This window comes from Dreissena polymorpha, chromosome 11, assembly GCF_020536995.1.
Source record: "Dreissena polymorpha isolate Duluth1 chromosome 11, UMN_Dpol_1.0, whole genome shotgun sequence".
Classification (NCBI taxonomy): domain Eukaryota; kingdom Metazoa; phylum Mollusca; class Bivalvia; order Myida; family Dreissenidae; genus Dreissena; species Dreissena polymorpha.
The window spans coordinates 56718774-56739258 of NC_068365.1; the positions used below are offsets into that span (position 1 = coordinate 56718774).

The window sequence follows — 20485 nt, forward strand, 5'->3', positions numbered from 1 at the left end:
TATAATGTAAGCCATCATGGGGAAATGTTTCATATTCAATAATTTATTAGACGATCTTTCAAAAATATAACAAGAGGGCCATGATGGCCCTGAATCGCTCACCTGATAACCTTGCTTCATGAACTTAATTTTTTTTAAACCCATATACAATCCCAAGCCAAATTTCATTAATTAATACATTCTGACAAAATTTCATTAAGACGTGATGAAAACTGTGACCTCTTTCATCTACACAAGGTTTTACTAGAATTTGCCCGGTGACCTAATTTTTGACCCCAGATGACCCATATACGATCCAAAATCAGATATTATCAAGATAAACATTCTGACCATATTTCATTAAGATCATATGAAAACTATGACCTCTATTGTCTTCACAAAGTTTTTCTATGATTTGACCTAGTTTTTGACCCCAGATGACCCTAATACAATCCCAACCCAGATTTCATCAAGATTAATATTCTGGCCAAATTTCATAAAGATTTAATGAAAACTGTGACCTCTACTGTCTACAAAAGTTTGTTTTTTTAATCTGACCTAGTTTTTGACCCTAGATGACCCAAAGTCAATCCCAATCCAGATTTTAACAAGACAAACATTCTGACTATATTTCAATAAAATCTGATGAAAACTGTGACCTCTATAGTCTACACAAGGTTTTTCTATTATTTGACCTAGTGCCTAGTTGCTGACCCCAGATGACCCAAATACAATCCAAACAGGGCTCCTCTTGCCCAAAAATTTCTGTGGCCAACATTTTAGCCAAATGGAATTTTGTGTAGCCAAATTTTAGAAACTGTAGCCAAAGTTTTAGCAAAGCATTTGCAGGGGTCAAAGTTGGATATTTTGAAAATCCTGAAATTAAAGCTGGGGGCCAGGGGGCCGCAGGGCCCTCGGTGGGTCCAGGGGACAAGGGGGCCAGAGGCCCCCAGATGCTCCTGGATTCGACACATTTAAAGGGTGCCTGTACTTGTTCTGGTGATTCTATTTTCTTAAAAAAACAACATACACATATATTTAAAAATCTTCATGTATTTGATAAAGAACACAAAGTTAGTCAAAAGGCAATTCATTCACATGCACCCTCTGTCTGGCATGGACTCGACTGCAGGTGTTGCTTTTGAAGAACCAGATAAAACCTGTAACAGTGGTTACAAATTATATTTTTCACACATACTTTAAAAAAGTCAATAATACATGTTTAATTAATGCAGAATCAAATGTCACCATTTATATTCACAGAATCATGCTGCCAGAAGCTTCCACATACACCTAAGAAAATTGGGTATGGTGGCTTCTGCTAAACAGTTAAAATTGAAAATTTCAGCATGGGTTCCCCTAGTTTTTATCCCAATCGTTGTTTGAATGCTAAATAATTGTATCCTGGTGTGACCCAAATTTGACGATGTAACGGTTACATGAAGCAATAATTAGCAAATAATTTAAGAAATAATGAATGTTTAATAGCACAAAATAATAATTTTAAACTCGGCTGTATTACTTTAAAATGATTCCAAGACAATAATCATCCATTTAATCGATAAAAATAGAACATCGTCGAATTAAGGTGTCGGTGAATTTGGATTACGGTAGGTTGCCCATATTTGTTTTACAAAAAGTAAAAAAAAAAACATTTCTTGCTGCTGGGCTCATATGTTGGGGACAATAAAACATTTTATTTAACTAAAAAAGACCTGTCCCAGTCAGCAAAAATGGCGTATTTGATCGTATTTTCAATTACTGTTAAAATTCTTTTCCTGATTTATGCTTTATTCAAAGGTCAAAATGTTTTAAAAGCTCACAATCAATGAATCATACATTATTAATATAAAAAAGTTGGCAAATTTGCTAGATCTATCTTGCCGATTTTTGATGCAAAACAACCTAAACAGTAAACTTTAGCAACAGAAAAAACGACCAAATTCGGGGTGTTAGTTTAAAACAAGGGACAAAATTGTCACAAAACCAGGTTTTCATTGTGAAAAAAAATCTGATAAAGGGAGAAAACTCAAACTGAACTTTTAAAATGAACAAACAAAATTAACCCCCTTTGTAATTTTTTTTTTTTTTTTAATCTATTTTTAGTCGTGGCGACCTTGACATTGGAGATATTGACGTGATTCTTTCGTGCGACACACCGTCCCATAATGGTGAACAAATGTGCCAAATGATTTTAAAATCTCACAATGAATGACATGGTTATGGCCAGGACAAGCTCATTTATGGCCATTTTTGACCTTTGAACTCAAAGTGTGACCTTGACCTTGGAGATATCGACGTAATTATTTCGCGCGATACACCGTCCAATGATGGTGAACAAATGTGCCAAATGATTTTAAAATCTGACAATGAACGACATAGTTATGGCCCGGACAAGCTTGTTCCGCCCGCCCGCCAGCCAGCCAGCCCGCCCGCATTCGCCAATCTAATAACCAGTTTTTTCCTTCGGAAAACCTGGTTAAAAATAAAAACCCTACCTGGTTGGTCTTGATGGTTCTTATATTCTTTATGTGATAAGGGCCTTCTGCGTGGAGACGCAATGCCTTCTTCCCACAAGACTGATAATTCAGGGTTTTCTTACAAACTTCTCAAACCGCTTTTCCACAAGCTTCCACTTTTCTCAACCAGTTCACTACCCGCCCTTAGACTACAGCCGGGAATGGCCACCCATTATAAACTGTACGCTGAAGTTTCTTTAGCTACCAATAGGCAAGTATCTCGTTGCCATTTTTCTCAACTTAAGTCTAAACACAGCTTCCCATTCGGCATCAAATATACGCAAAAAGTACTCAAATTGATTTAAATCGGCAGCATTCTTTAATCTTTAATTAGATGTAATTGTTTATTTAATCCTCTACGATGTACGATTTGTTTTCACATCAGTAATTTGTCTCGATGACAGGTGTTAATGCCGACTGCGTATGAATTTTTCAGGTCAATAACACGGCGATGTATTGATGCACAGTCTACAGCTGAAAGCGGTTAATATCTGGGAGGGCATGTCAGGAAAAAAATCAATACCGATAATTCGCATTGTTCATTAATTAAGCAACGATTAATAACACTTATCCTTTATGGATTTTCATGAAAGAAAAACCATAATAAAGAAAATTTTATTCTCTTGAATCTGATATATAAACAAGTTTGGAAAGAATTGGATGAAAAATTTGGACTTTATTGCATAAACACCATTTTCTCAATTCAAGGGGAGGTAATTCTGTACTTCATGGACCAATAATGCTCATTTTTTGTAGGGTTCGTGTCCTCATTGATATAAAGACACTGTGCAAATTTGGAAAGGATCGGACAAAAAATGTGGAAGATTTTTGAAAGTTTTCACAAAATAGGCAAAAACGAATAAACATGCAAAGTTCAACGAGCTCCTGGGGCCATGTTTTTTGACGAATCAAATTTCTTTGAACAACTTTTTCAGGGGAGCCTTCAAAGGTCATCCCTGTGAAATTTTTTGAAAATCTGATGAGAGGTTTCTGACAAGAAGATTTTTTAAGGTTTTTACCATATATGGTCATGGCGGCCATCTTGGTTATGTGATCAAATTTTTTTTAACAATACTTTTGTCCCATGACCTAGGGATGCTCCACATGAAATTTAGTTGAATTTGGCTCAATGGTTTAGTAGAAGAAGATGTTTACAAATTGTTTACAGACAGACAGACAGACAGACGGACGAACGGACGCCGGACGGTAAGTTATCACAATAGCTCACCCCGAGCTATCGCTCAGGTGAGCTAAAAAGGAAAAAAAAAATTTCTTGGGGGGGGGGGGGGGTATTATTTATAAGAGGATGTTTTAAAAAAAAATTGGGGGGGGGTGGGGGGTGGGGGGGCGGTAGGGGGGGGGGGGTGAGAGGTGGGTATAATGTGGGGTGTGGTAATTTATTAGATGATGTTTAAAAAAAAAAAAAAATGGGGGGGGGGGAGGATGGGGGGGGAGAGAGTTTCTGGGTATGGGCGTGGGGTATTGTTTGGGTGGAATCCATTGTGGTATTCAGGTAAGTGTTGTTTTGTCAAAGTAATAATAAAATGTGATCATAAATAAAGAAGTTATGGCAATTTAAGCAAAATATTAAATTATCTAAGTGTAAAAGGGGCCATAATAATGTCAAAATGCTTGATACAGTGGTCTGCTCTTGTTTATAGGTTGGGGTCATGTTGGTAAACAAGTATGCAAAATATAAAAGCAATATGTCAAAGGATATAGGAAAAATTTGGGGTAGTATGCAAACTTTAACAAAGATTTATCAATAATATGCATACATGTGTGTATTCTAAGTATAAAAGGGGCAATAATTATGACAAAATGCTTATTATAGTTGTCTGCTCTTGTTTATAGGTTGGAGTAATGTTGGTTAACAAGTATGCAAAATATGAAAGCAATATGTCAAGGGACAAAGAAAATAGTTGGGGTAGTATGCAAACTTTAACATTTGCTGCATATTCTAAGTGGAAAAGGGGCCATAATTATGACAAAATGCTTGATAGAGTTGTCTACTCTTGTTTATAGGTTGGGGTCATGTTGGTAAAAAAAGTATGCAAAATATGAAAGCAATATGTCAAGGGACAATGAAAATAATTGGGGTAGTACGAAAACTTTAACATTTGCACACTAACGCAGACGCTAACGCAGACGGTCACGCGGACGCCGGGGTGAGTAGGATAGCTCCACTATATATATTTCATATATAATAGTCGAGCTTAAATTCATAGTCTTAAGAATATTCTACCTGTTGTTGTTGTTACAAAAACTTGTCAATATATTTTTTTCCACAAATGCACCTGTTGTTGTAAATATTAATGTCGCAAGTACAACTGCAACATGGTGACAGGATCTTGGAGCAATGAGAAACACATGATTGATGGCATAGTTATAGAGTTTCCTTGCACAATATTATATTATGCAGATGTCTGTCTATTGAACATATCCAATTTATGTGCATGCTAATTTATTATAACATGTTTTATCCAGATAAACTACACCAAAATTGGCAATTCCTGCAAGAACATACTGTCAGCATCATTATTATGTATCAAAACAGCTCACATCAACAACTATGTTTAAGATGAATTCACTAGAACATGTGCTACCATAGTCCATTATGATTGGATTTTATGAGCTACCACCATAGTCAATTATTACTGACTTCCATGAGATGTAACTTGACCAATAACTGATATAGTAATATATTGCTTCCAGCAGACATTACTTGGCTATGAACTACCTTAGTCAATTATTACTAAAATTAACACAGACAGAAAACATGGAACTGACATTTCAAATTGTCAACCATTGTACTGCTTTTTAATTGTTCAAGTTCTAGTAATTCATTTAATTCATTTTTTACCTAAATGATTACACAACAGACCTGCAACAGTTGGAGGCAAAAAAAAGCCACTTCAAATCTGCATGCCTTTCTAAGAATAGAATCACTTAAATAACAATAAATAAATCAAACAATACAAAATAGTTCTCTCTGATAAAGAGTACCAGCTGTCATTCCAAAAACTCCAAGAAAGTCTGTCTGCCAGACTCCGAACAACAATCAATCAAAGCCTAATCAGACAATAGTAAAGATATATGTTACCATGTTAAAACTTCGGAATATTTGTTTTATTACTTAATTAACAACAGACCTTGTTTTTATGAAAACAGGCTTAGTGGTTGAATTCCTGACAGTGGGCTTCATTTTTTTAACCGAGGCATACCTTCATTGGAGATGGATGGTGTACAGGTAGAAATTAAAATGAAACTTGCAGATGCCCAAAGGTTGAAAAGTTACCAAGCTTGATTTTGAAGTTCCTTGACTGTCACTGATTTAAGTTAAACACATTAATTTTTCTTAAATTCCTCTGATTTCAAATGAACACACTAGTATTATTTATTATGGTGTTGAAATAGTGAATAGGTAGGTAAGTGAATTATGGGAGATAACTGAGGACATCGTCCTAATTAATTAATTTTCTTTGTTATTCATTTTTTTTACAATTCTTTTGTTTATAGAAGTTCAAATTTTAATGTGAGCTCCAAAAGGAGACAAAGTCTTGTTACATCAAAAATAGTTTGAGAGTTCACTTAATGGATTTTTAGACAATAAAAATAAAAATTTAATGATAATTTTAAACAAATTTAATTAGTTGTCCAAAGTACAAAAGAAAAAGCCCAAAAAGAGAAAGTTCAGAAAGTTTGAAATTTCATTTAACGGATTTTTAAAATACGAAAATAAAATGTTAATGCTAATATTTTAAGCACATTAAATCAGTTGTCCTGTCCACAGTACAAAAGAAAAAGTCCAAAAGGAGAGAGTTCGAACTTATATTCATAAAGAAGCAATACGAAAAACAAACCAAAAGCAAGTAATAGTAACAGTTCGAAAGGAACAAAAAAATAAACAGTCTGATTCAGGTAAAATACAAAAGAATGGTCACAAGCAGTTAGTTAATAGGCAGACACGTACATTGGATTTATCAAAATTGTCAGAAACTGACATTAAGAACTTAAGAGTGTTGGTATTCACAATGAACCACAGAATGCAGACAACGATGATATGTAATCAGTTTTAGGTAATTCTCTACGAAATTTGCCAAGAATGACAATTGAAGTTGAGGTTGATCAGATCTTTGACATTAAAGATGCAACAATTAAACAAAGAAGTACAGTCAATCTTGTATTTAGAGACCACTAAAGGGAGTAACCAAAAGTGGTCTTTTAATGAAATGGTCTTTAAATAAAAAAAGGCCATTTGTGATGAATGTGGACCTTTGATTTTAAATCCAGATATCGGATTATCTCCTTTTGACACAGTAATTTCTGCTTTTGTAATCAAATTAATCTAAATATAAATTAAATAATTAAAACAATTTTTTACTTAAGATAAGTTGTATTTGTTCTCTCTCTTATTCTAAATACAACGTAAATGGTTTGCACGGAAAATGGGTTTTTCCGACTCCAAACTCATTCGCGATTAAATGTATGTGCACTTTTACTCTTCGACACTTCCAATACCCAAATTTTCTCATTTAACCTTAATACTTTCCGTTTTGACATTGTAATTTCTGCATTTTAGCTTCTATATATCTGACTTGATTATGGTACCTAGGGAAATAAATAAAACACCTTGATTTAAAACTAAATAAACACGCCTGATTGGAAAATTTGCTAACACAAACTAATTAGCATAATAACAATTACATTTTTTTATTAACAGATTTCGCTACATGTTACCGATTAATAGTTCATTTTTTACACCTCTCGAGAACACTGTGAAAATATTTGTAGCGTAGGCGCATTGTTTCTGCAATTAAATCGGCGATCAAATTTGTCACTTAACGTCCCAGATAGTAAACTCTTTAACCCGTAGACTGTTGGCAATACCTCACTGTATTATTTGACACCAAAAATTGATACGCAGTCAGCATTAACACCGGTCAGAACCGGTCATCGAGACAAAGGAAATGGCTGGTGTGAAAGTAAAACAAAGATGAGATCGTTCATGTTATCGGCTTAGATAAACAATCAACACTGATTTGTTCCTGAACGGTCAACAGATTTACCACTTTTACCTTAAAGCAGTCGCTTAATTCAAGACTCGGGCATCAAAATACACTAACATCGGCGGTCGCTGGTCGCGTAAGACAAAAGTCGCTTAATACAATATGAAAATATAGTTGAAACGCTCGGGCGGGATTTAAAGTGGTCGCATAAGACAAAAGTCGCTTAATTCAAGTGGTCACAAGCACAAGATTGACTGTACACTGCTTTGAACACATTTTGCATACATGTTTTTGAAATGTAACAAATGCATGCCTGTCGTCCTTCAGTGTTTGGTTAATAATACTTATGGTTGAAAATAAAAATAAATATGATGAAATATAAGCTTCACAGACTGTTTAGTTAAAAGTTTTAATTGTTATAATTAATTTTAGTTAATATTTAACTTATTCACTGCACCTTGCACTATATATGAAGCTGTTCCAGTGAACCAGAATATATTTGGCATAATGATAAGAATGGTTCGTTTATATCTCCTCAAATTGTCATCAAGTAAAGACCTCGTGGATTTTATACATAATCTCAGTCACATTTACCAGCTATATCGTCACTGTAGTCATCATTATACTTAGCAATATGACTGTTGATTTGAGAGAAGGCATACTTGTACTTCTTAGCAGCGTGATGTTGTTGTTGATTTTCATAGTTATGTTGTATATATGTCAAGTGAAACATTGCAGTTAATGTACTGGCATCAAATGGGCAACACAATGAACTCTTATTCCCCTGGGCAATATTGAATGTTTTGATTAAGAATATGAGCATAATCAGAATCATTTTATAAAAGATGGCGTCAAGTCTTCAAAAATAAACTTGCTAGATAAAGGCCAAACAGCATACAGCTGAAGAGACTCACCCAGACCCGAAACGCCTGGAGGACTAACCCAGACCCCAAAAGACGCAAGGAGGAAGCTGGTCCTTGGCCTATTTCCCACATGAGACCACATGCGAAGATGAGGTGAGATAATTACTGCATTAATTTTTATATAGTACAGATAATCCTGTATATATCTTTCTCCAGCACGGTAGTGTTTCACAATGCATGCCAAGTTCATTACATGCCCCAAAGGCCATAAAGATGCACCCTGTATGGGATGATAGATGTGTGGACAGAAAGATGTGAAACCATTTTTAAGCTGATCTATTGTGTTTGGTGTAGTGTTTTGTTCTTTCTATGATGGTTCCTTTTATGTGTGCTCATTTTTCTTAATTTACTTGACATAGTTGATGCCGTTTACCTATAGATACCTGCTTGGGCGAGCATAGCCGTCAGAATGTGGAACACATACTTGTTAAAGTAACCCTAATGTATCCAAAGTATCTGACTACAATAGCCATAGACATTATAATATTACCAATCATTACCTACAAGTTATCTGGCTAATAACACACCATACATTGACAGTCTATTGAATCTTCAAACACGATATGTGTCAGTTATGTCCCCTCATTCCACTTTAATCTCAAAACCCCACATAGGTAAAAAAAAAGTCAACCTTGATCTGAAAGTCATGCAGCTAGACTCACACACACTAAATCGGGTAAATATCTGAAAGTCTGAAAGTGTTTCGCAAAATTTTTTTAGCAACTTCATCCAAAATCAATGGACCAAAGCAAAACTAGAACTTGATCTGTAGATCATGTTGGTAGACTCACGCACCAAAAAATATGGTCAGTATCTTAAAGCGTTTCAGGGAAAAGAACATTCAGAAAAGTTTGTTTTTTTAAAGAACATTCCTAAGTCCAATGCCCATAACTTTGCAAAAAAATCAAGGGAATGGAACAAAACTGGAACATGATCGGTAACTCATGCAGGTAGACGCACATAACAAGAATTAGGTAAATATCTCAAAGCATGCAGCATTAAGGAAAAAAACTCAACAGAATGCCAGACAGACAGACAGACGGACTGCTATACGCCACCTTATTTAGGGCCTAAAATCTATCTCTATTACGTCCAAGTACTTATTCAGTATTCAGTAGCCAGTGCCTTTACCATTTAGTGATACTAGTAGCATTACTTGGCACTTATGTCCGTGATGTTTTATGGACCAATCTTAATTGACACTTAAACTGCCCACATGGATTCAATTTATGGATACATTAGTGTGAAAACATGTTCTCTGTCAATTCTTATAAAAAAAATAAGCAAATTTGTGAATCAATATTTATCTGATATAATAAACAGCACAAATAAAATGATACAAGTTTAAAAATTGCATGTTGACATTTTAACAAGGTTTAGAGCAACTGTTATGATGAAGCTGAGAATCGGAGAGAAATGCTACATTTATTTATATTCTATTGATCTTTTTAAACTCTATATGTGTCTTATTTGTAGGCAATGTCAATTAAAATACTGTCTACTAAAATGTAAACAGCAGTTTAAAAGAATGAAAGAAAAAAAGAAATTCAAACAATTTATACACAGGCAATATACTAATTACTTAAAGTATCTTTCGCTTCTGCCTGTTTTTTATAAATCAGTGTGTAAATGTGACCTGCATTTGATTTCAATTGTTAATCCGCTGTTATAATTAAATAAGAACAGTGTCCGATGTGCATACATCACAAATTATGTTGTATGCCTGTTCAGTGTCCCTATTAGTTGTTTATAAGAAACTGGACATTTGAATAAAAACGAAATGCACATTAAAACATTTCTGGATAGGATAAGCCCTAATACACATCTGTTCCTGGTCATTTCCAAAATAACAAATTGGAAACAGTTAATTCTTTTTTATTGGAAAAAAACATCAGGTTTGTGAATTATTACAAAAGACAAAGGGGCTTCATTTCGATACTTACATTTCTCAGTACCAATATTCCAAAGCCCAATATGGCCGCCAAAAGGCAGAGGAACACCAGGCTCAACAGCAAGGTCAAGGCTGACACAAGCGAAATAATCTCATCTGTGGCACCCATTATAACACTCACAAGGGCCACAACTCAAGAAAACTTCAATGTTCACATACTGATGGGGCTATTGTTCAGTCTTCGTTATGATCATTGAGGGGTAATAGGCCCATATAAAAATGGATACACTTGATTGGAATAAATGCCATTGTTCACTTATGAATATGAGTTATCCAGAACATATCTTGTCATATGTATGATACTTAAAAACAACGGAAACCTAACTGAACACAAATTACGCTACTGTTTTCAAAACGGTGCTTTTGCCCTTATGGGTTCACAGTCATTTTCTAGAAACATTCTATGCAAAATAAATATAGTCTTCATTTCACTTTATTTCCAGTTAAATATATCGATTTCATCACTTATTTCATCCCCCAAAAAATATATATATATTCATATGTTTTATGTGATGTATTGTTCAACTCCATTTTGAGGATTTTACTTTAAAACATCTATCCATATTTTCTTGTACATAATCTTTATGTTAAAACAATATGAATAATTTCTTCACTAAAATGTTATAAGCATGACTGAGCATGAAAATATTTTACACATAATACAAAAACTATTAACTGTTACAATTAAACTATAAAATCTAAAGGTGCACATCACACCTTCAATAATCATGATTCACTTAAAACTGCAACATAAATGCCTCCTGCATTTTCCTTTCACCTTTCGAATTGATTACAAATTTTCTTAAACTATTTACACAACTTCAATTCCGTACAATTAACAGCCAATTTCTCAGCATATAGGTCTGTCATTAATTCAATTATCCAAACCAGACAAATCTCTGGAGAGTTCGGAAATTCCACGGTTCCATGTTGCTAAGCAGGTTGGCGCTCTCAAATTATTTTTTCAAATGGTTTATCAATCTATGCTCCAGAAAAAGAAAGTTCTGAATATATTTGCTACAATTGCAAACTTTTTATCAATTAGTCGAAATTCTTCCTAAAAGTATCTCTGTGAATGTCATCTCCCAATATCTCCCGAAACATAATATCAACATCAGTCCATCTGCTTTTTGCTTTCCTTTTTTAATGTTTGTCTTTGGCAGAACTTCTATGAAAATAAAAGTCTTAATTCGCAAAAAACATACACCTCTTTCAAAAATCACATTTCACCTTAGAAGTGAAAGTTTTTTTATACATTTTTTTAAAAATAACAATCAAATACAAAAGATTCCATACTTTATGTAGTTGAACAGAACATAAAATATCATACCTGCTCTTGTCATTACTAATTGATTAGCTGTAATTGACAAGGTCAATGTTTTACCAAACTATGAGGTCTGTTAGAATGCTCAGTAGTTGATTACAAGTTAAACAGGACAAGTGTTTCCCAGAGGTTAGAAGCTATCCAAATATTCACTGTTAAAACAATTTAATTCATAGTAAAATGATAACACTGAAACAGATACTATATATATGTACTTATTTGCCGCTTTCTAACTATCTGTATATAATCAATTTATATCATGCACACTACAATCATCCTACGGTCTCATTTGTTCTGTAAGTTTTAGCGAAAATAATTATTTTACCATATTACAGAATGCAAGTATTTAAGTAAAATTGCTCTTCATCGCTAGGTTCATCTCACCAATTCCTTTCAGGATAACAAGTGACCAATTCCAACGAAAATAAAAATTTCAATCCTCCATGATATTTTATTATCTTCTAGATCGCACTCAAGGCATCATACCACTATTTTACCACCGACACATGACCACTTCCATGGTATTTTACATAACTCACAGATGCACACAACTCTCTGCATATAGATGACACACTTATTAAAAAAATGCTGGCTTCATTTTCAAACCTGAGATTGCAGACAACAGATTCTTTGCTAAAAGCACATCCAAACACCCAATTGACCTCTACCAAAGGTAGGGTGTAGTATTCTCTGACCTCTCAGAAAGGTAAGGTGGAGTTTGTGTGACTTTCACTTTACTCCACAAGGAGGATATTACCAAGTTTCATGCAAGCTGGTGCCAATCATAAGAATACTGCTATATTATAGGAGGTAATGAAGAGATACTGACAGAGTGCCTGTCAGGAAGAAGAAGTGGCCCTTTCAGATGCAATAAATCCATGTGCAAGACTGCATTCCATATCCCCATTTATAACATTATAAGATACAGACATGTGAAATTGAATTTATTCCTTAACACAAGAGATGAAATAAAAACAGTTTTTACTATCTTATTTGATTCATTAACTCAAATCTTATGAAGAACAAACAATCTCTTTTTTATTGAGTCATTCCTAAATACAAAAGTGAATTTCTACTATCCTGAAACTTTTTAGTAACCAAGGTGGTCAGGCTAGTGGTTTGCAAGACAAAAACGCAGGTAAATTTATACAAAGATGTAAATGAAATATTTATGTATTACTTTTCATTTATATCTTTTGCAAGACTTTTGATTCAAGTCCCAGAATATCAACAGCCTTTAGCAAGAACAAGTGATGTGTTTGTGAAACACTAAGTCCCCATATATTTGACATTTGACCTTGAAGAATGACCTTGACCTTTCACCACTCAAAATGTGCAGCTCAGTGAGATACACATGCATGCCAAATATCAAGTTGCTATGTTCAATATTGCAAAAGTGTACATTAAATGAGTGATTTTTGACCCATATATTTGACCTTTGATCTTGAATAATGACCTTAACCTTGACCTTTCACCACTCAAAATGTGTAGCTCCATGAGATACACATACATGCCAAATAACAAGTTGCTATCTTCAATATTGCAAAAGTTAAGGCAAAATGTTAAAGTTGGAGCAAACAAACAAACAAACAAACCAACCAACAGACATGGCAAAAACAATATGTCCCCCACTATAGTGGTGGGGGACATAAAAAGCCCAAACATTAGTTAAAGCTGAATTTTTTTTTGGTTTTTGATATGTAATAAATCTAAAGTTTAATCAGTATTTAAAAACAAGGGCTGTTTGTAAAACATGCATGCCCCCCATATGGGCTGTCAGTTGTAGTGGAAACCATTGTGTGATTACGCTTTTTGTCACTGTGACCTTGACCTTTGACCTAGTGACCTGAAAATTTATAGGGGTCATCTGTCAGTCATGATAAATGGATCCAATTTAGCTGAATGGGAGAGTTCACTAGGCATAAATGGGTTAAAGTTTTAGGAAAGAAAAATACAATGATATTTGACCTTTGACCTTGAAGGATGACCTTGACTTTTCACCACTCAAAATGTGCAGCTCAGTGAGATACACATGCATGCCAAATATGAAGTTGCTATTTTCAATATTGCAAAAGTTATCAAACTTTAACCAAGTTTTTTGGACACACACATACAATGAATAGAATATGGGCTGTCAATTATAGTGGCAGCCATTGTGTGAATACGTTTTTTGTCACTGTGACCTTGACCTTTGACCTAGTGACCTGAAAATCAATAGAGGTCATCTGCGAGTCATGATCAATTTACCTATGAAGTTTCATGATCCTAGGCATATGCGTTCTTGAGTTATCATCCAGAAACCATTTTACTGTTTCGAGTCACTGTGACCTTGATCTTTGACCTAGTGACATGAAAATTAAAAGGGATCATCTGCCAGTCATGATCAATGTTCCTATGAAGTTTCATGATCCTAGGCGTAAGCATTCCTGAGTTATCATCCAGAAACCATTTTTCTGTTTCGAGTCACTGTGACCTTGACCTTTGACCTAGTGACCTGAAAATCAATAGGGGTCATGTGCCAGTCATGATCAATGTACCTATGAAGTTTCATGATCCTAGGCTTAAGTATTCTTGAGTTATCATCCAGAAACCGTTTTACTGTTTCGAGTCACTGTGACCTTGACCTTTTACCTAGTCACCTGAAAATCAATAGGGGTCATCTGCCAGTCATGATCAATGTACCTATACAGTTTCATGATCCTAGGCCTAAGCGTTCTTGAGTTATCATCCGGAAACCATCTGGTGGACGGACCGACATTTGCAAAACAATATACCCTCTCTTCCTCGAAAGGGGGCATAATAATCGAACATAACCAAATAAAATACTACTCATCTTGAGTAGAAAAGTCATAGCAGATGACAAATACATTCACGATGGGTCATTTCAAGCAGGTGCAAAATGGGTCATTTCAAGCAGGTGCAAAACTTGAGTATTGTTAATAAAACTGAATTTCAAAAATTTGTCCACTGCTATTTCACGTTGATCACACAAAGAATACAAGCTTCTTGTTAAATTATTGAATAAACTGTCAAGGGTACATAACTCTGTACCAAGTAATGAAACAAACAGAAAAATATAATTTTGCACTTCTACATTGTAACAACAACATATCTAAAAGTATCATGTTGACATACAGAAAACTGGATTGATTAGACTAAGTGCACAATAAAACTAGAGCTTCGTCACGTATACCCCCACATGCATTGACACAGAATATTTTGCATGCTGTCTTTACAAAGCAAAAGAAGCTAATTTATGGTGATTTTTAAGAATTAATATGCCATTATCATTTATAGCAATTTTGACCTTTGAACTTTTGAATTCTTTCGCATGACAAACCGTCCAATGACTGTGAACAAAATTAATGTACAGAGTCATTTTAAAATCTCACCATGAATGACTATAGTTATGGCCTGGACAAGCTCATTTATGGCCATTTTTTACTTTTGAACTCCAAGTGTGACCTTGACGTTGGAAATATCGGCTTAATTCTTTCGCATGACACTGTCCAATGATTGTGAACAAATGTATGGAGTAATTTTAAAATCTCACAATGAATGACATAGTTATGGCCCGGACAAGATCATTTATGGCCATGTTTTACCTTTGAACTCAAAGTGTGACGTTGACCTTGGAGATATTGACGTAATTCTTTCGCATGACACAACGTCCAATGATGGTGAACAAATGTGCCAAATGATTTTAAAGTTTCACAATCAATGACAAAGTTATGGCCCCGACAAGATCATTCATGGCCATTTTTTACCTTTGAACTCAAAGTGTGACCTTGACGTTGCAGATATGGACGTTATTCTTTCCCAGGACACACCGTCCAATGATGCTGAACAAATAAGCCAAATGATTTTAAAATCCCACAATGAACGACATAGTTATGGCCTGGACAAGCTCATTTATGGCCTTCTTTGACCTTTGAACTCAAAGTGTGACGTTGACCTTGGAGATATTGACGTAATTCTTTCGCATGTCACAACGTCCAATGATGGTGAACAAATGTGCCAAATGGTTTTAAAGTCTCACAATAAATGACAAAGTTATGGCCCGGACAAGCATTTGACCTTTGAACTCCAAGTGTGACCTTGACCTTGGAGATATCGACCTACTTCTTTCGCATGAAACACCTACCATGATGGTGAACAAATGTATCAAATCATTAAAAAATCTAACGACAAATGACATAGTTATGGTCCGGAGAAACTTTTGGTTTAAAACGCACTTAGTGACCCCGTTACCTAGTTTTTGACCCGGCATGACCCATATTCAAACTTGACCTACACATCATCTAGATACAACTTGTGACCAAGTTTGGTGAAGATCGGATGAAATTTTGGGACAGACAGACCAACAAAGTGACTCCTATACAGGTGTGTAAAATTTTGCTAAAAGCAACTCGCCCTGCAGGGCCAGCAGCTTGTAAAAGCAGGTCGCCCATACTGATTTTGTGGTCGCCCTGCATTTTTCACAGCAATTATGTATAATTAATATTTGTGTTAAAAACAATACAATTGTTTACTTGACAAGCTATTCTAATTATGTCTGTAAACATTAACCATGTGTTGACTTGTGTAAATAAACAATATGACCAAAAATAACCAATTTGTTCACCTTTTATTCACCAATTGTCCTATAATCATTCATCAAATATTAAATTTGGTAAGTCAAAATTGTCACTTTTATTTTCAACGAGAGCGCCGATGGCGTTGAAAGCATAGTTGCAAGATACAAAGAAGTTGCTGCTGAAGAAAATATACTGAAGGTCACAATATACTAAATAGTTTCCTTATATGTTTCAATGTAAAAGCGACAAATTTGAGCGAAAATAAATACAACATTTTGCACATAGAGACCCCCATAACCATACCTTTTCTTGACGGGCATTCTAAGCTGAATCGATTTAAGCAATAAAAAAGATATGTCATGGTCAAACCAAACAAGAGCACCGCCTTGCGGGTGCAGACCGCTCATCTATTTTCTTTTTAAAGGTAAAGGGACTCTCATGTGGACCTAAACGCAAAACTTAACCAAAATTTTCAATTTTCTAAGTATAAAAAGGGCACATAATTCTGTCAAAATGCACGCCAGAGTTATCTAACTTTGCCTGCCCAGTCCCCTCATGATAGTAAGTAAGTGTACCAAGTTTGAATGCAATAGCATTGATACTTTCTGAGAAAAGTGGACCTAAACGCAAAACTTAACCAAATTTTCAATTTTTTAAGTATAAAAAGGGCACATAATTCTGTCAAAATGCACGCCAGAGTTATCTTACTTTGCCTGCCCAGTCCCCTCATGATAGTCAGTAAGTGTACCAAGTTTGAATGCAATAGCATTGATACTTTCTGAGAACGGTGGACCTAAACGCAAAACTTAACCGGACGCCGACGCCAAGGTGATGACAATAGCTCATAATTTTTTTTCAAAAAATAGATGAGCTAAAAAGAATTTGACTCAAATCAAAATCAACTGTTTTTGCGCCTTCTTTTTTCGGCCGTTTTCTAGTGGATTGTAACCTTTTGCAGTACCATTTTTTACTTTAATCTCTAACTTTATCCTATTTCAGATATTTAATAGTGAACACCTATGCTTACCCTATCAATATCTCCAAACGATAAAACCAGAACAACAGTCTAAAGTGTAAAACATGCCTTCGAGGAAAATATGATGATTTCTTTAGACAGGGACCTATACAGTATAGGTCCCTGGTTTAGAGAGTACAGACTCAAATTATTCATGACTCGATTATTTAGTTTATTGTTACCTTAACAATTTCTGACATCACGAGTCGCCTCCCTTGTTGGTTCATGCTACCAAAATGTTCTATTTTTAGAAACGGGAATTCCAAATCGTGACAAATTTGAATGGTTACACAATGACATAACTATGAAAATAAATAGGTAGAATTACATTATTTCACGCATACCATTATGCAACCATCCGTTTTCTTTTCCGACTTGATACATTTACGGCATTCCATTTAATATTTTACAGACACAAAACTCGTCTAGAATTTGCGCGAATCCATTAAATTAAATGCCACATTTAAACCGTTAGCTCTACTCGTAACGTTAATTTCTGAATCAAAGAAAATCATTTTAATTTCAATTAACACATCTCTGTTACTTTCAAACTCTACTTCATTAAATCAATAGAAAGGCAGGTCAGAATACATGTCATAAATCAGAAAACATTCAGCGTACTCTGCTATTTTTTTTACAAATTTACAAAGAACGAAAGTGCTTTATGCCCCACTTCCTGTTGAGAATATGTTAATTTCTATTTATAATTAACCAATGAAATTCTACATATCCTTAAACCAGGGCCTAATGAATTTGACCTCTCCCAGAACAGTAAACAAAGGAAATAGAAAGTAGGTGTGAGATCACTATCAACCAGAACAGAATTGTTTTACGAACGAAATTTGTTTTAGTTTCTTAGAAGGTTTTTTCATGTAAAACGGTCTTAGAAAAATTCACTAAAAATGTTGTCAGCAATATTCTTGGAAGAAAACGTTAGAAAAACGTTTCTAAATAAAAAAATGTTAGAATTACCATATACTATATTAAATAGATATTTCGTCTGATTTTTGATCAGGTAAGGCTTCATAATGGTCAACCGTTCCATGTCGGTTTTCGAAATGTAGCTCTAACATAAGCATAGTTGCGTAACCTCAACTATGCTAATAAAACTATCCAGTTTGGAACATACGTTTTCTTTTTGACTGCTCTTAATTCCTTTGTTCTAGCTTTCGTTTGTTTATTTGGTCAGATTTTGGTGTATCACTATCTTTATTATTCTTACAATTATTCCCTCCTTAAAGTTACAAATGTCGATTTGTATGGACGATGACATAATGCGGGAATATAAACGGTGTCCCGATAAACATTACCCCACGCGCACTGCAGACTGGTTACAGTTCCAGCATAAAGCGCAGCATTTCTATCGTTATTAAACGACCTCACACTCTATTAACATGACAACCATACTACCAAATGTTACCTGTTAATCAAAGCATTGGCTGATCTAGTTATGGGGTCACCCAGTCAGGCCAGTATTTTGGATATTCCATTTGCCCGAGGCTTAAATACAGTCGCCAATGCGAGCGGGCGACCGTTATTTTACACCCCTGCTATACAGCCCCCATTACCAATAATAATGGGGGTATTATAGCACATGTACAATGTGAAAGACCACCAAATCAGCAAGTGCAGCATGGCAGACCAAACCACCATCAAGGTGATTCCATTATACTCCCACTTGGGGAAGGGAGGGGTAGAATTACTAAGATATCAGTATTTATGTCAGAACAATCAGACAAAGCAATTATGGTGCTCTGTAACCAAAAATAATGGGTTATGAACTATCCAGTGATACAATAATTGGCTCCATCTGAGAACTCACAACAGTAAAAGTATGGGCTCTTCACCTGTGTAAACTAACATACTAACGTTTAACCCTACCTAGTGATGTGTAGCCCCAATCACTAGTGTTACATAATGCCTAAATAATAGTCTGGAACCCATAGTGTAGCTGGATTGTTTAAAGTCATTAACCAATTTCATGCACTATTGATGATGTGCCAAGACACAATATCAGAAATGCCAGTTTTATAGTCAATTATATTTCATATTTTGCCTTTAAGTAATATTCTATAATAATTAATGTATATTGACCTTTCCACAAATGAAAATCCTTTTTTCTTTGATATTTGTTATTTCATGCAGCTTTTGTAACCTTAGTAAGAAGGGTTCATTAAGAGCATATCTCCTTATCCATTATACAACTTTTAAAATATAATATATTTTAAATTATGCTTGCTTTGTTTTTCGTTCTCTTTTTTGGCCGTTCTCAACAGTATTTAAATCATATCAGAGTCATCAGTTCTAAACAAATTCTCATAATTGTTGGGTTACTTGTTTTAAGAAGACAAAGTTGTGCCAGTAACTGACACAAGCCTTTCTTGAATAGGAGGATGAGGTAGGAGGAAAGGATTTCATGACCAACCCCAAACAAGTTATATAGCCCAGCTGAAGACAGAAAATGCAATGCTCTGATTTGTAGTCCAACCCCCCACCCAACTTAGGAAGCCGTCTTGAGAAAAGAATTGTATTGCAAACAAAATAATAATTGTCCTGTTAACCAATTTCTTTGTTGAGTATATCTGCATGCCATTGTTTGTAACTTGCAAATGGACTTATGCCAATAGAAAACACAAGTGCACTCACTGATATGTAACCACATATCACCATTTGGTAGTGCAGTGCATTACAACCTCACGGGGAATGCAAAACTAACCAAACATCCTCTGTGTTAATCCTGCTGATAAAAGTGGGGCATATTACTTGAAAATTATTCTTGATTGAAACAAAATATAGTTTCCTGAAAATATTATAACAGAAGTAAAGAGATTAGTTTCTAAGAGAAATGTTGCTGCTGTTTAATTAACCTAAGTCTTTTGCTTTTAACACTCAACAATCAATCATGCCAAGGTATGCTTTGATTCTCTGGTCTTCTGCATCCATATCTATAATATTAAATCAGCTATGTTAGTTGAATAATTAATTATGCTATAAATCTAAACCACCAGGCATTTAAAGATGCCTAAAAATTACATTTTGCAAGATTACCATGATTTTCTTGAGAATATAATGCAAGATTCGGATATTGAAGAAATTAATACTGCTTTTAAGTTAAAGTACTACAGGAAATGTGAAACTCTCAAGAAAAAAGAAGCATGCTTTGTAATTGAGGGAAGGCATGCTTTGTA

The 20485-nt window shown here is 34.8% G+C and overlaps 1 protein-coding gene across 2 annotated transcripts in view; it reads right to left on the reverse strand.

Annotated features, from left to right (window-relative positions):
- LOC127850937 (dystrophin-like) overlaps positions 1–20485 on the reverse strand; it is a 241431-nt gene that overhangs the window by 161178 nt on the left and 59768 nt on the right. The gene's annotated exons all lie outside the window — the stretch shown is intronic.